Genomic DNA, 27,965 nt, shown 5'->3' on the forward strand with positions numbered 1-27,965 from the left:
AAATAACAATAAATAAGGCCAAGTTCTCAGTGGCCGTTGCGTTTCCTGTGAAAGCAGGAACACAACGCAACAGTTCAGGATGGCGACATCGCACATCATCATCGTATTGCAGTCAATGTAAAGTATGCTTCACTTCTACTGTTAATGTGCACATTTACTGATAACACACTGCACCCGTTATACCACAACGCATTCACCGCACTGTGAATGTTGCATAGGTGGTGGTGCATTGCAGTGCAGTAAGCCGCATTACAAAGGAGCTGTTACAGTAGCATAACTACAATTCATGGTGCCCCATCACAACTTTGATGGGCCCTGTCAAATGTGCACACCCATTACCTTGCCTCCCCTTAGTGCATTTCAGGATCTTGGAGCCCATATCACAAGGGACCTAAAACCAGGGATGGTAGTAGTCACCCAACTTCGCTACGCTGGAACTACGCATAGTTTTACGCAATTACGCTTCGCCAAACTACAGGTTTGAAATCAAATATTCGCTTCGTATGCATTTCATAGACTAAGCGTTAAAATACGCAATTACGCGTAGTGCGAAGCGTAGTGTATGCAGATGCTTATGCCCGTATGCAGAAAATTTTACGCATTAATTTCTCTTTAAATGCATATACCGGGAACTCTTCTATGCATACATTCCCTTATCCAATGCGTAAATTTGGAAGCATACAATCTCACACGGAAAATTAGACCCGAGTAACGCATTTGTAGTTCACTACGCAATACACAAGTTAACTACGCATAGTGGACGTAAGCTACGAGTAGCTGTACTTCGCTACGCGTAAATACATAAGCGTAGTTTTGAAACTTCACCTATGAACTACGATGCGTAGATGCAAACTATGATGCGTAAATTCGCACTGGCGTAGTTTCTGCTCATCCCTGCATAAAACAAGTGTGGCTATCACAATCTTCCCACCCACAGAAGTGTAGCCACAAAAACACCTTATCTAAAGCATAATTCCCTGTATAAGAGGAAGGGAAGGTCAGTAGTTTGGGCCTCCTACAGCTCTGGGTCTTCTGTAAGGGGCCGCTTCCCTCTAGTTTCACCCCTGTGCTGTTAGAATGCACCACTGTGGACGTGGCCTAAGGTAAAACATTTAAAAGAGAAATTAAACTACACTAATTACCATATTTTCCGTCATATAAAACACACTTTTTCTCCCCAAAAATTGGGGAGAAAAAGTACCTGCGTCTTATACACCAGAGGCAGGGAATCCCCTACTTACGAACCCTTCCCGAATTGAACTCCCACCTCGCTGCCATGTCAGGGATTCCCTGCCTGTGTGTCCTCCACTTCATCCCCATTGTGCCTTTTGCACCTCCCCATGTGTGTATCAGTAGTTGCCTTACCTAATATATGTCGCTCGTGGGGATTGCAGACATCCGTCTCCTCTGTGTGGCTTGCTCTAGTGATAGGCTTGTACTTATGATGCAATCAATACAAGTCCTTCACTAGAGCAAACCGCATAGCGGAGACAGATGTCTGCAATCCTCACTGGCACCATGGATTAGGTAAGCCAGCTACCACTACACAGAGGGGGGCCAGTAGACACAGGGAGCGAGGCATGGGGGCAGAGAGCACACACTGGGGCAGAAGGGGACATGGGAGGACATATGTGGATACAGGAGGATGCAGGTGGACACATGTGGGAGACATGGGAGAAACAGAAGGACACATTGGGGATACAGGAGGACACATCGCGGGTACAAAGCAGAGCAATGCATTATACTCCCAAAGTAATTACACGACTGTATGGCCTCCAGATACCACAATTCATTGGTTGTGTGCCCCCAGATATATTTGTGTAGCCATGTGCCTCTCAGATAAAAGGATCAAGTAGCTCAGTGCCCTTTGAAAAAAAAATCAGTAGCCATGTACCCCGGATATACAGTAGAAACAAAGTAGCCACATGCCCTCAGATAAAATGAATTAAGAAGCCATGTGTTCCACGGATATTAGTATTCGGTAACCACGTGTGCCGCCTAATATTAATATGAGCCTCGATAGCAGTTTCAGATTGCCTTTTTGTGTCCAACATATGTCAGTATTAGGCAGTCTTTGTATCTTCTCAAGACATTGATACTGGGTAACCCTTTTGCCCCGATAGATAGCCGCCTTTGTACTTTTGATATAGCAGTATTAGGAAGTCTTTGTACCTCCCCTAGTGTATCTTTGCAACCATCCCCTTAAAATCATATCTTGTTCCTGATGGTGGTGGGGGTGGGGGGGTGGAATACAAGAGAATCAGGAAGCTATTACAGTTGATGTTTGGTGACACATCACTGAAGATGGTGAGAAGCACCACACCAAGCATGCTGCACTGTTCTGCCTTTATTTTACAGGAGGGGGGCCTAGTAGAGAGATGGAGGACTAAGTCAGACCCCCTTTCCACGTCACTACATTAATCACACACCAAGGCTAAAGCCTCTTTTTCCTTGCTATGCTCCTGGATGTTAAGCTCACACAGGGTGACACTCTGTACAGTTTGCATCACTTCCCCCTGTAATGCAACTGAGATAAGGAGCATGTTAGCAGCATCATGTTATGTTCAATGTGTAATATGGCACTTATTCACAATCATGAATGATCTCTTTCTTGGCTTGTCTCATGATGATTATCTCATTATCTCACTCTTGAAAGGTTCACTATTATGAAAAATTGTAAAATTGAAAACATATGTACTATGCACACATATAGGGCCTGATTCACAAAGCGGTGCTAACAGTTAGCACCCTGGTGAAAAGCCCTTTATCATGCCTAAACTCAGTTTAGGCATGATAAGTTTAGGTGTGATAAGTTTAGGTGTGATAAGTTTAGGCATGATAAGTTTAGGTGTGATAAGTTTAGGCATGATAAGTTTAAGCGCCAACTGCGTTAGCACCGCAGTGCACAGCTGATCAAAAGTTTTACGCTAGCAAAGTCTGGTGCACTTCGTATAAAGTTTAATGGCGCTGCTTTGCGTGCGGGACTTTGCAAGCGATCTAAACTTATCTAAACTTAGCATGCCTAAACTTATCACACCTAAACTTATCATGCCTAAACTTATCACACCTAAACTGGCTTTTCACCAGAGTGGTGCAATGGTTATCATGCTTAAAGTCTCTAACTGGGTTAGCACCGCTTTGTGAATCGAGCCCATAGGGCTCGATTCACAAAGCGGTGATAACCCAGTTAAAGACTTTAGGCGTGATAACCATTTTTATCATGCCTAAACTCAGTTTAGGCATGATAAGTTTAGGCATGATAAGTTTAGGCATGATAAGTTTAGGCATGATAAGTTTAGATAAGTTTAGATCGCGTGCAAAGTCCCGTACGCAAAGCAGCGCCATTAAACTCTATGCGAAGTTCACCAGACTTTGCTAGCGCAAAACTTTTGATCAGCTGTGCACTGCGGTGCTAACCCAGTTGGTGCTTAAACTTATCACGCCTAAAAACTTATCACACCTAAACTTATCATGCCTAAACTTATCACACCTAAACTTATCATGCCTAAACAGAATTTATCATTAAATATTCTGCAAAGTATTTTGCTATTTATTTTCATAAGGTCCCATGAGTCCTTAAGCGCACCCTGCACTTTACTGTACTAGATTCTATAATTTGTGTGGTTGGGGAACCACAGCTCAGGGTAGCAGCTGAGAGTGCATTCATTTTACTGATATTATATTCACTACGGGTGATCCAGAGCGCAGGAACCTAGTACTTGTTTCTAGAGTTTAGGGGCTCGATTCACAAAGCGGTGCTAACCCAGTTAGAGACTTTAGGCATGATAACCATTGCACCACTCTGGTGAAAAGCCAGTTTAGGTGTGATAAGTTTAGGCATGATAAGTTTAGGTGTGATAAGTTTAGGCATGATAAGTTTAGATAAGTTTAGATCGCTTGCAAAGTCCCGCACGCAAAGCAGTGCCATTAAACTTTATACGAAGTGCACCAGTCTTTGCTAGCGTAAAACTTTTGATCAGTTGTGCACTGCGGTGCTAACGCAGTTGGCGCTTAAACTTATCACACCTAAACTTATCACACCTAAACTTATCATGCCTAAACTTATCACACCTAAACTTATCACACCTAAACTTATCATGCCTAAACTGAGTTTAGGCATGATAAAGGGCTTTTCACCAGGGTGCTAACTGTTAGCACCGCTTTGTGAATCAGGCTCATAGGGCTCGATTCACAAAGCGGTGCTAACCCAGTTAGCATGCCTAAAAGACTTTAGGCATGATAACCATTGCACCATGCTGGTGAAAAGCCAGTTTAGGCATGATAAGTTTAGGTGTGATAAGTTTAGGTGTGATAAGTTTAGGCATGCTAAGTTTAGATAAGTTTAGATCGCTTGCAAAGTCCCGCACGCAAAGCAGCGCCATTAAACTTTATACAAAGTGCACCAGTCTTTGCTAGCGTAAAACTTTTGATCAGCTGTGCACTGCGGTGCTAACGCAGTTGGCGCTTAAACTTAGCATGCCTAAACTTATCACACCTAAACTTATCATGCCTAAACTTATCACACCTAAACTTATCACTCCTAAACTTATCATGCCTAAACTGAGTTTAGGCATGATAAAGGGCTTTTCACCAGCGTGCTAACTGTTAGCACCGCTTTGTGAATCAGGCCCATACTGTTAAAACTACACTTTTCAGAATAAAATGTACTATAACTTACCCTTTTCCTATGTTGCTGTCACTTACAATAGGTTGAAAAAAATCTCACAGCTCTTTAAACTAGTGACTTACTTGAAGCACAACGTGAAATCCAAGTGATCTACCCCGACCCTGTCAGCAGTTCTGGGTGCATGAGTCTGGTGATGGGCACGTCTAAACGAGCTTTTCGGGTGCAAAACTTTACGCGCACAAAACTTTATGCGCGTAAAACTTTATGCGCGCACTGCACAGAGCGCGAAGTGCCCATTAAAGCCTACGGAACTTAGCCCGCGCATAGGACTTTGCATGCGCAAAACTTTGCTCGCGATCTGATTGAGAAAACCGGTGCTAACCTACTTAGCACCCTGGTTAGCTAAGTAAAGTCTAAAGACTTTAGACGTGCTAAGTAGGTTAGCACCACATAGAGAATCAAACCCAAGGTCTCGTCACCTGAGTTTTTTAAAGCCCCTGTTTACCTCCAAAGCTTATTACCTTAATTCCTCCTACCCCATGACAAACATTACATTAAATTTTAAAGTCTTAATAGCTCATTATGCGCCTGAATATTTTAGCAGCAGTAGCAGCAATCATGGACCCCCAATTTTTTTCTATGCTATGCTGTCCTCTGGAAGATGTGGAAAGACATGGCCAAGCTCTTTTGCAGTCAAAATATAAGAGGGAGGTCGGGAGGTGTGGATAGGATGTCCCTCAACCCTACTCCAAGAGAGGAAGGGGTTTGGATGACAAACTCTTATGCATATGAGAGCCTGCCCATGATTGAGAGACAACAAGGATCCAAAGCAGTCACATGACACTAGTGATGATCATAATCTGCTAATTATGAGACATTTCACATAATGTTTTGCAATTATAGCCATACATAATTACAGTTTAGACATGCACTTGATTTTGCATAATCCATTCTTAATTTCACATAATTTTCATGTAATTTTGTGCCGACTTTAGCATTTAACCTCCTTAGCGGTAACCCCATGCTGAACACGGGGTAAGCTGCCACGGAGGATTTCTCAGGCCCTGCTGGGCCGATTTGCATAATTTTTTTTCAAACTCGCAGCTAGCACTTTGTTAGCTGCGTGTTTGGTTCGATCGCCGCCGCTCGACGCTGATCCGCCGCTACCCACCGCTATACAAAGCCCCCGGCATACCTCTTGCACAGTCTGGCCAATCGACGCCAGGCTGCGCTATGGGGTGGATCGGGACTCGATGACGTCACTCCGTTCATCGCCATGGCGACGGGGGAAGCCCTCAAGGAAATCCCATTCAGAACGGGATTTCCTTATGGGCAAGTGTGCCGGCAGCGATCAGAAGGTAGGGAGGGATGCCGCAGGGAGGGGGGAAGCATGTAGCTAGCGCTAGGCTAGCTACATGCTAAAAAAAAGGTCAAAGAAACCGTCCAGCGGCCGCAAAGCTAATAGCAATACCCCCATACATGCTATCACTACCAAAATTGCTATGTTGTTAAGGGGAATATTGTGAACAAGTCAAACTTCTGGGAAGGAAAAAGGGTCTTAAAATTTTAACGATCTTTAAAAAAAAAATCATTTTTTTAATTGTCCCCAGTATTCCCCTTAACATCCGTAGATAGAAATTTTGGTGATAATAGCATATATGGGGGCTTTGCTATTAACTGCTAAATTCGACATGAAATTACGCAAAATTTAATGTAATTACGATCCATTATAGATGGATTACTTTTACATGCAAAATTCATTATGAATTTTCCTGACTAGAGACGGGGAAACCAAGTTTTAGTGAAATAAACTTTAAAGATGGACAGTAGATTTAAAAAGAAAGCTTTTAACTGGGGTGGAAAAATATCAGCGCTTTGTAAATGCATGGCAATAACATGTGCATGTTGGTGGAGCTGATCAAACAAGTTTTTTCTTTTTTGTCTACCTTGAGCTACATTAGCTGTACATGTAAAAAAAAAACACCACATCCCCCCCCCCCCCCAAAAAAAAAAGAAAAGAAAGAGCACAACAACAAAAAAAGATGAGACAGACAGTTCCAAAGCAATAGGTAAGAGAGATGGTTTGTCATCTGCTCCATGTAGATAGCTTTTGAGGGCCCCATCACTGAAAAAGACAAATAATCAGGAAATGACAAATGTAACCAAGAGGAGAAAATGGCTTACTTTTACAGGAACAGTGAAAAGCACTTTATGTCTTTTGGTAATGTCTTTGAACTGGATTGTGATTCTGGATATGAAGGTATTCAGCATAGTAAGTGATAGTGATTGGCATAATAGCAGAACATTTATGGAGCATGAGCTGCAGTGACATCATAAAAACGATTCCATGCATTGCCAAAAACTGTTTACAACTCTGTTACAAATGTTATCCTCCAACCCCGCAACTTTGAATTTTTTTACTGGTTTCAATCACATGCAAAATGAATAAAGGGAAGTGAATGCATTCTGTGCAGTGTTAGTTTTTCAGGGTTATTATTTAAGTTATTTTGACCTGCAAAATATCTGAATGCTTGGTTGCTGGCCTGTGTGATGGTAGTTAGGGACTGGAAGAGAAACTGTTTATTATTCCTAATTAGCCAAGTGAGTCTCTTTTATCCCTAATTGCTACAAAATATAATCATCTCTCCGCCTGTAGTGTCACTTTCCCATTATGTTAATGAGGCTATCATAGTAGCTTGTTGAATTAGCTCAAGATATCTGCACAACTTGGATCACACTGATCTCGTACTCTGGAAATGTACCGGCTTGAAGGATTCTTGGAATTCACAGGAAGGAATTAACACCATTTATTGCTACAGAAGACAGACCAGAAAAAAAACGTTTGCACGGTAATATAATTATGTGAAAAAGAAGAGCGTGTTAGTAGGAATTATATGCAAGTTTAAGTGTAAGCTAAGTTACATGAAATTTAGGAATATAAAAGCTGTCATTTTTATTTTATTTTCTCTGCTTTATTTTGCCCCACCCCATGCATTATTCATGAGTGAGAGTCATGTATTGGGGGGGAAGGGACCTAAATACCCTTGTTAAATACTTAGGAAGTGATCACAAGCAAACATCTTAAAGCCAGCTGAGCGTGTGTAATTGAAAATATATAAAATAGAGTGGTGGGGTTGTCTTCATTGCTTACCCAAGGGGCACTGCCCCCCCCTCCCCATCATATAGGATCTGCCATCTTCCTCAGGAGAGACCACAGCTGCCACATTTTGAAGCTCTTGGTGAAGTCACGTGCCCGCAATGCCCCACAATGTATGCTGGGAGATGTAATCCATGGATGCGAGTACAGAGATATACAGCTGCTGCGGTCTCTCCTGGGGAAGATGATAGATCCCATATGGACTGGGGACCAGGGGAGCAGTGCACCTTGGGTAAGCAATAAGTATAACCCCCACCAATGGCACACTCAATTATACACCTCTCTTATGGGGAGGTGGATTTTATATATTTTCAATGACAGGTGCTCAGTTGCCATTAAGAGATGTATGCATGCAGCCCGCTGTAGGTAAGTGATGATGAACCTACCCATCGGCAGCCCACTCTATCATAAACCTCCTTAATGGGGATCATTTTATATATTTTCAATTATGGGTACTCAGTTGCCTTTAAGGTGATCGGAATCTGATCAGAGGCAAATTGATTACTACAACACACAGCACATCAATATTCAATAGATTTCCTTAGATTGTAAGCTCGCAAGGGCAGAGTTCTCTCACCATTTTGTGTCTTGGAGTGTGTTACACTTTTTATTCATGTCACTTTTGTCACTGTAATTACCAATTCTGTATTATGCACTGATTCTGTGTTTTGTACCAACTCTATATTTTTTGTATATTGGTGTACACCATTTGTCTTTTTTATTATGTACCCCGTGTGTGTTTCTTACTTAGTTCATCACCATGGAATAATATAATAATTATAACAGACTTCAGCAAGAAATGTATATTGAAAATCGTTTAAACCGCAATGACCCCCACAAATGATGCAAATCTACAGTTTTTTTTCCAATTGATAGAATCAATCAATGTTACATCAAAATCAAAATTCTATTGATTGGACATGTTAGGGTCATTTTGTGTTAGACACTTTTTTAGAAATCAGTAAAAAAAAAAATCAGCACCATCAGGTAATAATAACTTATATGTCCACCCAATATAGAGCTGTTTGCCTAGTAAGAACCATTGAGCTGAATGGTTGACGGGCACATCTTCTTCTGGCTTTTGGCAACATGCCAGTTTTTCTTGCATTACTCATTAATACGTATTTTGCTCATCTTCCTGGCTGTTTTCTTCACTGGCAGACAAGGCTAATAATATTACGTTATCATAGAGGACAGGAAAGCAGAGAAGGAGCAGCTTCACACATTACTTTCATCCAGCAAAGCAGCATGTCCTCCTCATACCTCTCTTCTCTGTACATTCACATTGCAGCTCTTGATGCACATCACATGACATGCATGGAGACAGCCACAATACAGTCTTCAGAGAAGAAAGGAGTGAAAACAGACATGTCACTCCACTCGATGAAGATAATGGGCTCTATTCTCAAAGACCAAACTTTTCTGCAAAATTTTACCGCTATATTTCCGCCAGCGGTAAACTCCGCATTTTTTCAGCATTCTCTAATATTTTCTGCATGTTTTCCGCATGCGGAAAAAAAGATGCGGAAACAGCCATTATTCATGCGGGAATCATGCGGTAAAAAGGTCGCATGAAAAAGTGTATAAAAAAAAAAGTTAAAGTCCAGCAAGCACAGCCCTTAAGCCTCCAGACTTCATTAAAGTCAATGGGATGCGGAATATATCACCTACTACTTGTAGGTGATAAAAAATCGGTAATGAACGACGAAATGATGCGCCTGAACATTTTTGAGAATTGATCTTTTATTGCGGAAAATACCGACTTTTGCGGAAATTTTTCCGCATGAATTCCGCACTTTTACCACACTTTTTCCGCATGCAGAAAAAACATGCGAAACATTTTGAGAATTTCAATGTGGCGGTGTTTTGGTCGGTAACTTCCCGCATGCACTTTACCGCATACGGGAAGTCTTTGAGAATAGAGCCCATTGTATGATGCTTTCACTGCTCTGCACCCCTCAGCCCCCCGCCCCTTTCTGCACCCAGGGTGAACTAAACCATTGCAATCTTGTATGGGGTTAAGCAGGCATCTAAAAAAGGTATTTTACATCTAAAAACATTTAACAACTCAAAAACTAAAGACAAGGTGGGTGGGTGTGACAATGTTACTTAACAAGAAGCATTCTGAATAAACCCTCCAATCTGCTGACAGCTATCTTTATACTGTATAAAAACAAAGGCTGTCTATTCACAAACAGAGATTCTTGGTATTAGCTTATTATCTGGCCCTGCATAGATACACATTGATTCACAAAGCTGTGCTAATGCATAGCACGGCTGTGCTATGCGTGTAGCGCGCAATGTTACTCGCACAAACTTTTACACACGCACGCTAACAAAGCTCTTTGCGTGTTAATGCATCACAATGTACGCATTTTGCCACGTTAACACGTGAAGAGCTTTGTTAGCGTGCGTGTAAACCTGTGTGTGGGTAAAACTTTGCGCGAATAACATTCTGAGCTACACGCATAGCACGGCTGTGCTATGCATTAGCACAGCTTTGTGAATCAAGGCCAAAATGTCTAAACATTTCAAAAACCATCCCTCCCCAGTCCCTAGCACCAGTTTTAAATATATCATTAAGTAATGGTGTGAACTCAGATTGGTTTGTTTTTAGTGGATGGTGAAGTTGCAAGACCTGAGCTGTTATATAATATCCTTTTATCATACCCTGGCCCTAAGCCTGGCCTGAAATAGAAACTGTAGTGAAAATAACATAATCAATAAAATTGCTTATTTTTTACAATATTCATTAATAGATTATTCAGTGTTTGCCCATTGTAAAATCTTTCTTCTCCCTGATTTACATTCTGAAATCTATCACATCTTTAGTTCTGCCAGGTGATTCTATGCCCAGAGGAAGATGTTGCTTGCTTGGCAGTTGGAAAAAGCTGTTATTCTCCACAATGCAATGAGGTTCACAGACAACATACTGTCAGGACCATGGTCATGACATCACACTGTGGGAGGGGTTTCACCACAATCTCAACCACACAGACACCCCTGATGATCTATTTGAGAAAAGGTAAATATTTCTCCTAGGAAAGGGGGTATCGGCTACTGATTGGAATGAAGTTCACTCCTTGGTTAAAGTTCCTATTAAAACCTGGCACATACCTTCAATTTTGTAGGATAGTACCGAATCAATAAGGGATCATTTTGATGAAATATTGACCAGCTTACATGGTTATTACAATAATTCTAACTAAGAAACACTGTTTTTAAACAGAAATGTTTAGACAATTATTATTTTTATAATGGGGAAGTTATTTAGCTAATATAAAGAGTCCCTGTTTTGAACAGATGTGCCTAGTCAGTCCCTTTCTTATGCAGATACACCACCAGAGTGCAGAGGTTATTTGTTTATAATATATGTTTCTGTAATATGAGACTCTTTATTAGTGGTGTTCTATAACTCTGTTTGGCTGCCAAACCTGAGCAGAGTAAAGTGTAACCTCTACACTCGCTCTGTGTTAGTAATTTAGAAAGTATTGAAAGAAGTGTCTCAGTACTACAACCAGGTAAACAACATTTATTACAAAGGAATTACAGATTAAAGCCATGAGACACAGAATAAGAGCACTGAAAGTCCCCAAGCTGGTGTGTAATATTTCATCCATGGGAACACAATAGGTGGTGACATAAAAAAAGCATGTGGGTTTACATTGCCTGGCACCCAGGAGCAAGCATGGGATATGTGAAATGACTCCAATACAATATACGTTAAACCCCATAGGCCTCCAATGCAATTAAATGGGAGCCGCTGGTTGTAAAGCATGACTTCCACACCCTAACCAGCAATTGTAGAACAGCAAAATAACAAAAGTGAAAAGATCCGGGGATCGAGATCCCTTTTTTAACAGTAGAGTATACTGAATAGAAGGATAAATGCAACATTTTTCAGGCTGCCTGCCCTTCCTCAGGTGCCCACTGCCCTCCAGTGCCCTGGTTAGTTTATTGCTATACCTTTGCTGTTGAATCACTTCCCAACGGGGTTAATTGAAATTTACGCCTTGTTTATGTCCACTTATCTCTGCCAGGGCCTTCTATGCGTACACGCTGCTCCCGTCATCCGTGCTGATGCTGCAATGCTGTAACCTGCTCGCTCTGCTGTATCTCGGTCAGGAGCCAATTTAATTGGCTTAGTGATCACTGTTAGCCAATCACAGTGATCACTGCTCATATTTGAGAAAAAAATGGTCTCTGGTCCTTAAGGGGCCAGAAACCCTCAATACGTAAGGGGTTATTGTGTGAGTGTTGTCCTTAAAAATCAGTGTCTCCAATTTATTATTCCATCTATGGAAAAACAACAACTGATAAGAGTGGAGAGTGTAACAAACAACCATGTGGAGAGTAACCTGACAGTCATTTCACATATTATAGATCAATAAAATAGACAGGGCTCAATGGGTACTGTAATCCAAGACAAAAGTAATTGCTTATTAAAGGTTATTCTCTAGGGCTCTTTAATCTCTATATATAATTTCCAAGTGTCCCTATGTCCATTCCTTGTGTCAGTGCTTTTTTGAACTGCACAGATGCAGGGACAGACGCAGAGACACTGCCGAGAGTCGGAGGAGGACAGGGCCAGAAGGGGCAGGCGTGTGTGTGCGTGCGCAGGGGGCGCACGACGGGCACTTGCGGTGATGGATTTCTGACAGACCTAGCCCATTTTCAAACGGGCTAAGGTCACTAGTATTCTTATATTCTGATACCAAAAGGGAGCCCCACCAAAAGCATATTTGAAACGCCCCGTGTGACATAGTTTTGATTAGGTAGCAGAGTCCAATAATCAAAGGTCAAGCAGCCCTGGTTAATACATGCCTGCATGGGTTATTACACCACATTCCACCAGGAAGGAGAAAAAGGCTATCATTCATAAAGCATTTCCGCATGCGAAAATGCTTAAAACAGCTGACTTTACCGAACACTCGGCAAAGTCAGCATTCATAAAGGCTCTTTCCGCATGAAAAAAATGACACTACCGAGCAGAGTGATAAAACACCGCCTTGTGCGGTGATTATCGGAACAAATGTAGCAAAATGTTAATTCATGAAGATCACCGCAAGCGGTGTGAGGACGGGAAGTACCGCTCACTCTGATGTGGCGATAATAATGTAAGTGAATGGAGACACACAGACCTCCCAGGCAGCTGCAGCAGAGCGGAACACGGAGAAATGTATCAACTTGGCAGCTTCCGTGTCTCCGCAAGCCTACCGCCAGCCTAGTTCGGGGAATCTCCGCACTGCTACCGCACATGGATACATTTTTATGAATGCCCTCCCATAAGTCTAAAATACCGGCAGCGGTGTTTTCCCGCATTGATTCCCTTTACCAACAGCTCCTTTATGAATGACAGCCATTACAATTATTATAGCATTGTCCTGCGCCCTCACATATCCCAGTTGATTAAGGGTATAAAGGTGTAAAAGAGGAAATACATTTTTTTTAAAATATATAAATATTTTAAATATTTAATTCTATTAACACAATAAATATGTGTATCAACTTACACACACTTGCATACAAATGCAAAAACACTGGTGTGGGATTGTTCAGAAGGCTTGAATGGCTGACATATAGACAAAGCAACAGTAGCAGTACGTATGAACACCAACCATGCTGTTTACTTAGGAAAACCTAAATCTATCCTTTTACAAATTCAGTAGATGAATACAGAAATTATCTTTTGAAATAAAGCACCCTCCTACTTTACTCACAATTAGAAGAACACTTCTCACTAAGTTAAGTTTCCAACAGATGTTACCATGGGTTATGGAAGTTCAAGATGTTGTGGGTTCAAATTTTTTTTTTATTATTTCTTTGTGGATCACTATAGTGAACATTTGTAAACTTTAAAATGCATGTGTATAAGTTGTATATTTGTTACAAAGTAAATTGCACTATAAATTATTTTTCCCTGTGTTCCAGCCCGGTTCCAGCCACTTGCAGTAGGCAGTGGAAATGTGACAGATTTGACAGATTTTGACTTGTCTATCTTCTCACTAGGCATTATCAGGAATTTATTTATTTTTAAAGTGGTCTGAAAGCCAACATTTCTACTTTGCCTTAAAAGATTCCTCATAGCTTGAAAGCTACTATCCCAGATTTTCTTTTAACAGAACATCACTGAAATGGTTAAACAAAGCATTTTGTCATGCTATTCAGCTTCAAATCCACATTCAAACTGCAGATAACAGTATCTATTTTACTTGTTAAACACAAATGTATCAACACTGAAATGTAAACAAACACTCTCTGACAAAACTGTCTCTGCTTGAGGCACACGCAGAGTTCAGAATAGCTCATTAGAAGATGTTAATATATAATAAAAAGCAGTATGAATAAAATGCAATGACAGCTTTTAGGACACAATAAATTACACTTTGGAAACTTGTTATTTTTAAACAGACAATATTACTTATGACAAAAGCAAATATGATAGCTGTATAATTAATAAAAAGTAGGAAAAAAACATCTTTATTGAATTTTATGTCAGAGTTTCAGACCACTTTAAAGCTCTCCCTGGATGGCAGTGGCACCCACCAACTGCCAAAATTGTGTGTACAGGAGGAGATTGGTTCCCCAGCACTATTGTAAAGGTCATTTCCAGGGAGTGCTTTTGAAAAGATGAAATTAAGTATTGAAAATCCCCCATGAGGAGATGGGCTAGTCCAAAACCTGTTATCTATATATCTATATATATAATAGAGTAAGTGCCTCAACCTTCAAGCAAGAAGAAGAAGTAGCGCCCTGCCCCCAGGGCCGGTCCAAGCAAGAAGAAGGGGCTGGTCCAAGCAAGAAGAAGAAGTAGAGTCATATCAAAACAAGGGCAAAGAGGGATCATTTGTATATTCAGTAGCAGTTTTTGTGGGTAACCACAAATGTTCACTTATAGCTGAATTATTGCAGATTTGTTTCTGTTTTAAGAAGGAAAATTGCACCAAGCTTTGCTTTTTTTATTAGGAGGGCTTTTTGGTCTCTTTTATCCTCTATATCTCATACAGCCATATGAATCCCTGCTATGTATTGATGAGGGCCACACGGCTGAAATAGGTTGTCACATGTGGGTTTGATATGACTGTGTAAAACTTAAAGCTATATGCTTGCTTGACTTACCAAGGGTGAAAAGGAATAATTTGCATATTTAGTAGTGGTGTATTTTGGGTAATCACAAATGTTCACTTATAGCTGAATTATTGCAGATTTTCTTCTGTTTTAAGAAGGCAAATTACACCAAGCTTTGATTTTTTTAGTAGAAGGTCTTTTTGGTCCCTTTTATCCACCTATACATTCTGAGTGGTTTAGGTCACCCTGAGCTGCTTGGTTACTTTGTTGCACTGGTCCAAGCCCTATCTCATACAGCCATATCAATCTTTGCCATGTACAGATGAGGACCAAAAGTCTGAAACAGGCTGTCACATGTGGGTTTAATATGGCTGTGTAAAATGTAAAGCTATAGGCTTGCTATACACCAGTGGTTCTGGATGCTTGCTTGGCTTACTAAGGGTGAAAAGGAATTATTTGCATATTTAGTACTGCTATACTGTGGGTAACCACAAATGTTCACTTATAGCTGAATTATTGCAGATTTCCTTCTGTTTTAAAAAGGCAAATTACACTACTACAGTGTGCGGCATTGCAGGAAGTGATGACAGTGGAACGCATGATGAAACATGGAAGAGGTGAGTCATCCCTGCCCGCTGCCTTTTACTAATAGTGGCGCCTGCTACTGTGATTAAGCAGGAAGTGGAGCGCACATGGGGGACCCAGGTGAGGGGGGGGGGGTTCCTGCTGAGCTTAAGCTGGAGGGGGAGTGCACATGGGGGACCCAGTTGAGGGGGGTCCAACCCCCCTTCCTGCCGCTGTGCCCAATACCCCCTTCCTGCCCTCTACCCTCTTATGCGGCATATGCTACGCCGCGGGTCAGCTAGTCTGTTATATTTTACTAGCTACTGTGACAGCTACATAAGAGGCATACATTTACAGTGCATTTTACACTGGGATGAATATACAACCAATATACATGTATTCCAAATGTTGCAAATATTTTTGTGATAGTTGTTCTTTAATTACATTTTGAGTAAAAATACAAAAATACATTTTGGGCATGAGGTCCCACATCTGCAGCCATTATTCCTGACCACTTGCACTTGTACACTTGGAGAAGAAAGTGACAAATCTGGACACATTTTCATGGTTGAAACACCAAAAACCCACCTACACTTGTAGTTTCTTTTACCCAGGCAGATAATTACAATATAGAAGTCATGCCTTTCCCTGCACATATACTATAAAGGAAAAGAGACAACAACTAGCAGAACTGATGTCAGAAAACACGAGTACTCTTGAAAGGAAGAGATGAAGCACAGAGGTCTTCTTGCAGAGATCAACTTACCATTTGTTACTGACACACATACCATTACCCCTCACCATGTTATAGCAGCATTCTCCCCAGATAGTTTTGTCTGGGCACTGTGCCTGACTTATACTGCAAGTCGTTTGGCTTCTCTGACAGGTGACAGCTCCATTTTACAGCCTCCTCTTTTGCTATACCTTTTTCTTATAACAGAAAACAGACTGCAGGAACAGGAAGTGAATGTACTTTCCACTGGCCCTGCTTCCTCATCTTCTTCAAATAGTCCCTCTTCCAAACTATACTTTATGCTGATAGATTCAAATAAGTCTGAACCAATGGGAATCCTTTGGACCTCCAGGGTTACCATACTTTCATGGCAAATGCAATAGGAACAGATGACAAGGCACAAATGATCCAATAAAGCATGAAGACTCTGGTTTTGGCAAATTTATTAAACATTAAAAAACTGAGAGATCACATGTACATAAGTATTCACAGTAGCCTTTGCTCAATACTTTGTTGATGCACCTGTGGCAGCAATTAAAACATCTTTTTTTTTTTAAATATGATGCCACAAGCTTGGCACATCGATCATTGGCTAGTTTTGCCTATTCCCCTTTTTAGTACCTCTGGGCTCTGGCTGGACCACTTAAAGAGAAACCGTAACCAAGAACTGAACTTCATCCCAATCAGTAGCTAATACCCACTTTTACATGAGAAATCTATTCCTTTTCTCAAAAAGATCATCAGGGGGTTCTGTATGGCAGATATTGTGGTGAAACCCCTCCCACAGGAAACTGTGAGGAACATGGTCCTGGCAGTTTCCTGTCTGCAAACCTCGTTGCATTGTGGGAAATAGCTGTTTACAGCTGTTTCTGACTGCTAAAAAATCAAATAGCAGCTACCTACAGTTACATCACCTGCCAGCAGTAAAAATATCACCATTGTAATAAATGTCAGAATGTAAATCAGGGAGAGGAAAGATTTTACAATGGGCAAACACTGACTAAATCATTTATACATAATTAGTGTAAAAATGAAGCACTTTTTTTATTACATTATTTTCACTGGAGTTCCTCTGTAAGGACATTCACGGAGTTTTCCTGAAGCCACTCCTTTGATATCTTAGCTGTGTGCTTAGGGTCAGTGTCCTGCACTCAAGAGCACTCTGGACCAGGTTTTCACCCAGGATGTCTCTGTATGTTGCTGACTAGTTCCTGCTGCTGAAAAACATCCCCGCAGCATGATACTGTCAGCCTGTCACCAGGGATGAGTGAATATGCTGATATTCTTTTCACTTTATTTTCACAAAAATAAGTACAATTTTCTTTTGTAGCAAAAATGCACTCAAATAATTTAGCCATTTTTTTGCTTTAATTTTCTGTAAAAAAAGAGCAAAAAATTTAGTTTTGCACTTTTTCGCTTTGATTTTTTTTTTTTTTTTTGCTTTCTGTAGATGGGGAGAGAAGACACTACTTCCTATATATATTTTTTTTTCACACAAAGCACATTTGGAATATGGCAGTTATTTTCATAAATTGCTATTTGGTAAAAAATATAGCACTTGTTTTTAAATTCGCTATTTGGGCAAAAACGCTAAAAAAAATAAGCATATTTTTGCAGACAAAAAGTGAAAATGAAAATGGCATTTTTTAGCGAAAGTGACTTTGGCGAAAATTCACAAGCAACACTGGCTGTGACAGCTTTCACCATGCTTCTCTATAGGGATGGTATTGGCCTGGTGAGGAGCGGTGCCAGGTTCCCCTAAATGCGACTCCTGGCATTCACAGCAAATAGTTCAATCTTTGTCTCATCAAATTAGAGAATTTTGTTTCTCATGATCTGAGAGCTATTCCAGTGCCTTTAGACAAACTCCAGGCGGGCTGCCATGTGATTTTTACTAAGGAGTGGCTTCTGTCTGGCCAATCTTTCATACATGCCTGATTGGTGGATTGCTGCAGAGATGGTTGTCCTTCTGGAAGGTTCTCTTCTCTCACAGAAGACCTCTGGAGCTCTGACAGAGTGACCATAAGGCTCTTGGTCACCTCCCTGATTAAGTCCCTTCTCCCCTAATCACTCAGTTTAGATAGCCAGCCAGCTCTAGGAAGAGTCCTGGAGGTTTTGAACTTCTTCCACTTATGGATGATGGAGGCCACTGTGCTTATTGGGACCTTCAAAGCAGCAGCTTCCCTAGATTTGAGCCTCGAGACAGTCCTGCCTTGGAGGTCTACAGACAAATCCTTTGACTTCATGCTTGATTTGTGCTCTGACATGAATAGTTAACTGTGGGACCTTAAATAGACGGGTGTGTGCCTTTCCAAATCATGCCCAAGCAACTGAATTTACCACAGGTGGACTCCAATTAAGATGCAGAAACATTTCAAGGATCATCAGGGGAAATAGGATGCACCTAAGCTCAATTTTTAACTTCATGGCAAAGGCTGTGAATACTTATGTACACATGCTTTCTCAATATTTTTTATTTTTAATACATTTCTAAAAATCTCAAACTTTTTTCATTATAGGATGGGCTGTAACATAACACAATGTGGAAAAAGTTATGCACTGTGAATACCTTCTGAATACACTGTACATAATATACATTGACCACTTTATCCACCACTACAATATATCTACCTCCTCTGTGACTTCATCTAAGGCACAAGAACGTAGATATACGCCTTGCAGGTAAAGCACAGCTGTGCACAGCTGAGCTTGCTCATGTGCATATCTCTGGCACTATCTGCTTCAGCACTAATTGGTGAAAGGGAATTCCCTGAGCCAATTAGATTAATTTTTACCATTAAAAAAGAATTTTCTTTTCTCAGTTCATAGTGAAAAATGCACACTGTAGCACTATTTCATAATAAAATATCCTCACCATAAATTGTGACAGGAACATAATCTAAGTTTTTGTGATAAAAAGATAGAAATAGCCAAAGAAGATTTGTGCTTTTTTATATCTACAGTAGTGTTTTTTAATTTTAAACTGGAATTGGTGAAATTGAGAAATATTTTTTTTTCATGTTTTCCTCTTTTTCCCATTAAAATGCATAGAAAACAAGATTGTTTGTGTGAAAACAAATGCCATACAATGAAAGCCTAGTTTGTCTTGGAAAAAAAAAGATATATATTTAAAGTATGTGTCATAAATAGGCATAAACTTATTGCTGATTAAATAGAAACATACAGTAGCTAAAATGTCTAAACTGCTCTTGTCCATAAGGGGAAAAAAAGCTCTGGCTGCAAAGGGGTTAACAATGCAGCTGGGAAAATATATGAAACATACTCTGTATTATATTACAATAAAATGCTGCCATCTACTGGCTGAAAAAAATAACATAGCTCATAAATCCTGTAACACGATTAGATTTGCCATCTTATGGATGAAAGGCACCACAACATCAAAGCTACACAATCCAATGAAATACATACAAAAATGTTGTGAAAACTAACAACAAAGGAACAATACAGCAATAAACAATGGCCTCGATTCACTAAGATCATGCTGGAGATAATAAGGCAAGAGAAAACTTACCTCCACACAGTAAGAGAGTTATCTTATCTCTTCATTCCTTACGTTACCTCTTCTGTAGTTAATTTACCTCCTCTGTAGTCAATTTACCTCCTCTGTAGTTAAGTTACCTCCTCTGTAATTAAGTTACCTCCTCTGTAGTTATTTTCACACGCAGTTAATGAACAGCCTGTCTTTAACTCTGGAATTATTTTAAGGATTAAAGAGTTAACTTAAAGACAGAAGAGTTAACTTTAGGTTTACCTGAGGTAAAATGTTTCCTGAATACTACGTGCCTTATCACCATGGTAGCAACTCTAGAAGAGTTATTAAAGACAGGAGATAAGCTTAGTGAACTGAGGCCAATGTGTAAACCATTAGGATGATATACTAAATATAAATATATATAATATAAATATATGCACAAATATGTTTGTTTTAGCTGCGCTTATTCTCTCCATCCCCGAGGAAGCAGTGGACGCTGTGATATGCTTGAGACAGGTATGGCGGGCAGCGGTTGGCTAGGTGTTGGCTAGGTATTGGCAGTGATCCCTGGGTAAGCAAATTCTCTCTACATTTTTGCTGATTGCAAGGCCACTGATTTCTATTGCACAGGCTGTGCTGCAGCATTATATAGGAAGTCTGGTTTTCAGTGTTGTAGCGTTTTTCATTATTGATTGGTGAGAGCCGTTTTCCAGGTTGCTATCACATCCTTCTGTGACTCTTAACATATGTTATTGTGTGCTCCTTACATGTCTGCTGTCCCTTGCTATGGTTTTAATTGATTTTATTCAGGAACATGTCTCTAATAAAGATTTTGTATGATTTTGTACAAACTATTTGATTTCTGTTTGTTCTATGGATGCCTTTTCTTCAGTTTATGAACATCTATGTTGCATCCATGGCAATTTATTTGATGCTGCTTGTTAGGCTCTACATTTATGTTTGGACTGTATGCAATCATGATCATAGGAAAACCACAAGCAAGCTGTTTGCAAATTATGATCTTGATTCTTATTAAACCGGGACAATAGTATACTTTTTGCATAGCTCAAAAGTGCTTCATACAGTATTTAGGAAAATGGGATGATTTCTGGTTGTTGAGATTCCAACTGCCAAGGTTCCGTAATGAGAGAGACCAGGAGCCCGACGGTGCAATATCGTTAAGTGAAGTTGGTATGAGTAGGGTAGTGAACTATACTCACAAGGGTGGATTGTATTCCTGCAACCCCGACAGAGCCTATGGGAAATTAACCATTCCTGTTCGGTATCCCAGATCTGCTCGGCAGGTACTGGGCAGTCGTTCTCCTTAGGTATTTGGACATGTGGTGTACCATATAGTACCCCGAAGGGTTGGACTATAACTGAGAGAACTTGGAGGAGGCCAGAATATAACTTCTTACTGATCTTAAATATTTTTCAAAGAAGAGCCGCCCACACATGTGACTGCTACAGATTTAGGCACTTTGTTATTGACCTGAGTAAGCGGGCCCGTACCCGTGAAATGCGTTGTCTTTTTTGTACATCATTAAAATTATTTATACCCATATGGTTTGTCCATTCATGGAGGTAAGATCTAATTACTCCTATACCTTATGATTTAAGATATTTATATTCTGGGTGCCTCCAACAAGTTCTCTCAGTCATACTGTATTTTAACATCAATGGCCAATTATCTGTAGATTTAATTTGATAATGGCTAACCAATCAAATACTACAGTCTGTGTTATAGTCTCTGCCCTTCACCCTTAATTGTTTCTGGGACCTGCTCATCTAATCAGGAAATAATTTGCTTGAACATCATTAACCATAAAACCTGCCTTCAAGTTTTCATACATTTTTCAGTCTTTCAACTTGTTTATGACATCCATAAAAACCTAAAAATCAACTTATCCTCTGAATTTTGAGCTGTAGTTATAAAAACTCACATAAGTAGACAATAGTGATGAGCACAAATTTTGCACTGGTGTATTTTCGCATCGCAATTACTATGCAAATTCGTAATGCGAAATTTATGGAAAAATCTTAATTTATTTTGCCTGTAATTGTAATCATTTGTAACTCGTAATTTGCGTATAACTTGGTGCCCACTTTGGTGATCAATAGCAAAGCCTCCATACATGTTATTGCCACCAAATTGCTACATATGTTAAGGAGAATTGTGGGTACAAGTCTTTTAAAAAGGCCTTGCAGTTTTTGATAAAATCGATTTTAAAAATGCAAAGAAAAAATGGTTTTTAAACTGTCAGTTTTCTGATTTTAAAAAACAATTTTCCTTTGCATTTACATTTTTTTTAAAATCGATTTTCTCAAAAATACAAGGTCTTTTTGATTTTTTTTTTTTACTTTTACCCACTATTCTCCTTAACATAGCAATTTTGGTGATAATAGCATTGTATTTACAAATCGTAATTATGTATGGGCATAACTGAAAATGTGCAAGAAATGTTGTGTAATCCTAATAAGCTGATTGCGATCATCAGTAGTACACAAGGGGCTCGATTCACAAACATCTTTGGACGTGCAAAATAGGGTGCTAAGCAGTTTGCAAGTCTAAAGCTGTTACAGATCACGCACAAAATTTAGCGGTGCGTGCGAAACGTTGCACCGGTGCGTGCAAAATTCACGTGCGCTTAGCACGCAAACGGTGCAACATTTCGCTCACGCCCTGCGCATCGCTTTAAACTTTGCGCACACAAACTTTTGCACGCACAAAACGCGTGAAGTGGCCGTTTTCGTTGTGCCTTTTCACTGGCGTGCTAACACTTAGCACCCTTTAGTGAATCAAGGCCAATACGTATTTTTAAGTGACTACCTTTTAATGCACAGTAAATAGGTGATTATATAGTTTGTCATTAATTTGTAAATTCATAAATCTAAAGGAAAATTGAAATCTGATTATAAACAGATATAAACAGTCCTAAACAGAGAGCAGTAGCAATTAAAGAGGTACTGTAGCGACATACAGTTGAATGCAATACAATATTCAGGAACCCCACTTTTATGGTAATTTTCCTGGTTTCAGCATCAGAAATATTTTTTATAACTACATAGTACTGTATATTTTTATGTAGCCCCACCTTCCCCGTGATTCTTAGCGTAGGCTGATCAGCTATGCAGAATTCCTCTCTTACAGCATTCTTGGAGACCACGCACTATTCATACTGGCTTAGAAATTCTCCGAAACAAACATTCTGCTGAGCTGCACCTGTCAGAACTAAAGATGTTGCCACCTGTAATACATTTCAGAATGTAATCCGGGTGAGTAAAAGGTTTTACAATGGCCAAACATTGACTAGATAATGTATAAACAAACGTAAGAAATAAACAATTTTATTCATTATGTAATTTTCACTACAGTCCCTCTTTAATGACAAAAAGAGTAGTAAAGTATCAATACACAACCCTGTCATAAACACCAATAAATTTATATCGTACAGAATATCCTATCAGCCGGAGTGGCAATAATAACCTAGTGAGGGATATAACAGGATGCAGAGATATAATTACATGGTGAGGGATATGATAACACGCAGTGAGGTAATAACATGCTGTGTAACATAATAACAAGCAGACAGAGAGAACAACATGTGGCACTCCAGAACAACAAGCAGCATGTGTATTCAGATTAGGCTTCTGTGCATGAATTTAACGAATATGCAATGTTGTGAGTTTGCGTAAGAGACACGTTTCTCATTACTTAAAATGTTTGCCTGTTGACAGCTTTTGCCATTTAAATACAAATTATCACAGCAAACTTTCACATAAATTGAGTGTTGAGTTACTTAGTGGTATGTTACTCCCTGCAGACACAAGTTTATCATCTACAAAACAAGACATTACAATAAAAAATGATTTCAACTGTTGGGAAGAAAAGTGTCCCAAATGGATACTTACCTCAGTAGAGGAAAGCTCCTGAAAAGTCCAGAGGCTTCCCCTGCCGCTCCTCATTAGAGGAAAGCAAAAGGAATAAAACAAAGGTTTCCCCCAACCAACGAGTTTTAGATGGGGCCCTCAAGCTCTTTATTGATAGGGAGTACCGAAACCTACAAAGGACATCTTCAGTGTAACAGGTGTAATCAGAGGAAGGAAACCATTTGTTAAAGAGAACCCGAGGTGGCTTCCTAAGAATAAAATCCCCAGAGCCCAGCCTCTGTTGCTATCTAGATTCCCCCTAATCGTCCCCTGTGCTCTGCGAGACCCCATAAATCACAGCCGCGCTGATGACACACAGCGTGTCTGACAGGGCTGTGTTTACCTCCTCCTGTCAGTCTTGCCGCTCCCCCCGCCTCCTGCATCGCTCCGATCCCTGCCCGCGTCCCTTCCCTCCAATTAGCGGAAAGGGAAGGGACGTGGGCGGGGACCGGAGCGATGCAGGAGGTGGGGGGAGCGCCGGGACTGACAGGAGGAGGTAAACACAGCGCGGCTGTGATTTATGGGGTCTCGCAAAGCGCAGGGGGCGATTAGGGGGAATCTGGATGGCAACAGAGGCTGGGCTCTATAGGCATACCCAATCTCTGTATGGGGATTTCATTGTTAGAACCCTGCCTCGGGTTCTCTTTAATGAAACCACTATTCAAGGCACACATAGAGGCGATCAAAAGCAAACAAAATACAAATTGAGGGTTTCATGGCCTAGTAATTTTATGCATAAAACATAACTTCTAATGGTAATGCCAATAAATAGTCGTACAAGTGATATAGCATAAAAAGTCCTTAATACACGTTGGTCATAATGTCAGGCTACTGTTGGATTATTGCACTTCATACATAGAAATGATAGTAACCATATTGTCTCTCTTATGAATACATTGTTCAAAATCTCCCCTATTGAAACACTTATGGCAATGTTTTTGCACATAGTTTAGTGCACTCATATACCAATGTGAACTATAGAGAAAAGAACAACAGTTATTTCACTGTAATCACTTCAAACACAACCAGATGCACAGGGATTTACCTATGCTGAGAATGCAGTTCTCTCTATATAAGCTGCTCAAAATTAATACTTTTTAATCAGAGTATGGCATCGAGTCAACAAAACATCTGGGATATCGATCTGGTGAGTTTAGTAGCAGAGGGGCTTGTTAATCAGTTTCAGCTGTTTTAGTGTTAATGAAAATAACAACAGGTGTACTAGAGGGGCAAAAATGAGATGTCTGCCAATACAGGAATGGCTTAACAGATGGAGGCCACTGACATTTTTCCTTTCTCATGGTTTCTGACTGTTTTTTGTTTTTTTTATTTTATTACTATTAGTTTTGGATTTGGCTATGATCAGTATCCCTTCTGCTAGCATGAGGCAATACCTTGACTCTACAGAGGTTGCACAAGTAGGCCAACTTCTCCAGGATGTCACATCAATATGTTCAATTGTCAGAAGGTTTGCTGTTTCTTCCAGCCAGTGGCGTAGCTAAGGAGCTATGGGCCCCGATGCAAGTTTTACATGTGCCCCCCCCCCCCCCCCCCCAAGCACTCTATACATCATATGGCACAAAAATCTGTCAAGGACAATCAGAGTGTCAGAGTTGCAAGAAGGGGATGAGGAATGGTGTGTTAATGATTACTACTTCTCAAAGCATCTATAGAAGTGATTATTACAAGCACAGGACCAATAGAGAGCTAACACTGTGATAGAGGGTGGACCCTTTGGGGCCCCTCTGGCCCAAGGGCCCCGATGCGGTGGCTACCTCTGCACCCCCTATTGGTACGCCACTGCTTCTAGCATAGTGTCAAGGGCATGGAAAATATTACAGGGTTACTCCTGTCCTTAACCCATCATTGGCACTTGTATCTGCTCCTCTGGGCAAGGAGAAACAATGAGCACTTCCAGAGCCCTCCAACAGGCCACTGGTGGGAATTTATCTAATCAAACAACAAGACATAGATTTCATAAGGGTGGCCTAAGGGCCTGACATCCACTATCCGCTCTGTGTTCAGTGATCGGCACCTTAGAGCTTGATTGGCTCTTGCCATAGAATACCAGAACTGGCAGGTCCACCACTGGTGTGCTTTGCTCTTTACAAAGGAAAGCAGCTATGTTGCCTGCAACATCGATTAGCATGACCACTTTAGAGGTGGGTCAGTGACAGTCTGAGGAGGCAGTTTTTTTTGTTTTTTTTTAGGGGGAAGACCTCTCTAGACTAGACAACAGTACCTTGACTGCCAATTTCAAGATAAAATCCTTGGACCCATTTTCAGACCCCATCCTGATGCAATGAGGCCTGGGTTCCTCCTGCTGCAGTAGAATGCCTGATTACAAGTGGCGAAAGTATGCAGGCAGTTCTTGGAGAATGAAGAACTTGATACCATTGACTGCACCCCCCCCCCCCCCCACACACACACACACACACACACCATTCACCTTACTCCAACAGAATGCCTCAGGGAAATTATCTTCCTGCCTATCCGACATCAAGAGGTTGCAACTTAGACTGTCCAGGAACTCGGTGATGGTTTGGTTGCTCTGTGTTGCTCAGTGATGCTCTGCAACCTTGGACTTTCCAAATGCTCAGTGAGGCCCTGGTTGATTTAATTGTTTTTTTTTGTGTGTGTGTGTGTGTGTGTGTGTGTGTGTGTGTGTGTGTGTGTGTGTGTGTGTGTGTGTGTGTGTGTGTGTGTGTGTGTGTGTGTGTGTGTGTGTGTGTGTGTGTGTGTGTGTGTGTGTGTGTGTGTGTGTGTGTGTGTGTGTGTGTGTGTGAGTGCTTTGCGTAACTATTATTTTTGTCCTTCTGCAGGAATACTGTATATACTGACTGTGCTTAATTAAATTAGCTGTGTATATTCACATCAAGTCAAGTAAACCGAAGATGAGATTTAATACACGTTGGGCAGAAATTAGCAATAAGGTAGTCCTCAAAAGTTCCAAAAGACAGGAAAGTCAGAGTTCCTGAAAGAGGATTGGAAGATAATCAGAGTGCTCTATTTTGAGGTAAAGAGACATTTTGAAAATAATAATCCACCGACTGTAGAAGCTCATGAAGCAGTTTGAAGAGAGAAAACCTTACCATTTTGCTGTGTTTGTTCTGTCAGAGCCTAACCAGAAGTAAGTACTAAGTACAATCCACCCAAAAATGTCATAATGAAATAAATGCAACTTGTGTAAAGACAATAAGGTTGTCCTCCTCAACTCAGCAAAAAAACTAAACAAAAAAACATTGAATTCAGGAATCACACCCTGGTGCTTATTGAGGGCTCTGAGGTCACTAGTGCTCGCACCCTGGGTACCACCATCTCTAGTGACCTGAGGTGAGAAGCAAATGTCTTCAACATGCAAAACAGTAAAAAACAAACAAAAAAAAAACAAAAAAAAACTATAATGGCTGTTCTTTCTGCACCAGCTTAAAAAGTTTGGCTTGTCTTGGACCATACTGATTTGCTTCTACTCCACCACCATCTAGTCAATTCTCTGCTCCTCCATTATTGTATGGCACACAGGCACCTCTGTTAGGGACAAGCGCAAGTTGCAGAGAGTCATCAAAGCCACTGAGAAGATCATCAGGATTTCCCTCCCATCTCTTAACCTCCTGTACCTCTTCAGACTGCAATCCAGTCTAAAAAATCTATCCCACTCCTGCAACCACTTTCTCAACCTACTCCCATTGACATGCCATTTCAGGACTGTCTCCCACAGGCTCTCTTGGCACAGGAACACTTTACTACCCCATGGCTCTTATCCCAGCACCCCCCCCCCCTCCAAAAAATGACAATCCCCACTGTGTAATGTAAAATGTAATAAGCAATCCTCACCATGTAATGTTAAATTGTCATTTGAGCAAATCCCACACCCATGTGTTATGTATACCCGTGTATGCATGTTTTTGCCCATGAAGGTCTGTTGTGCTGTCTCTGTGCCAAAAATAATTCCTTGCACAATACCCTGTACTTGGTGAAAAAAATCTATTCTAATATTCTTATTCTGATTAATTCAGGGGAAGCCTAAATCTACTCCATCTGTTTGCCAGCGTGGGTAGAAAGGAGTAATTTGATAATGACATCTGATCCATCTGTATTAAAAGGGCGCCTCAATAGACTTTAATGTTATTTCTGCAAATCTCAGCTACAAGGGGGTGAAAAGGGCACCCGAGTTCTTGTTTAGGCTACAATGCTTTCGATTCAGCTATAAAAGGTCACCCCTTTGTAGCCAAGCTTTTTGATTCGGCTACAAGGATTTTGATTCGGCTACAAAAGGGTGCCCCTTTGTAGCTGAGATTTTTGATTTGGCTACGAGTTTTTAGCTTGGTTACAAAATTTTTGATTCTGCTACAAAAGGGCCTTAGGGTTAGGCACCACCAGGGGGTTTTAGGGT

Source organism: Hyperolius riggenbachi, chromosome 6 (assembly GCF_040937935.1).
Source record: "Hyperolius riggenbachi isolate aHypRig1 chromosome 6, aHypRig1.pri, whole genome shotgun sequence".
NCBI lineage: Eukaryota > Metazoa > Chordata > Amphibia > Anura > Hyperoliidae > Hyperolius > Hyperolius riggenbachi.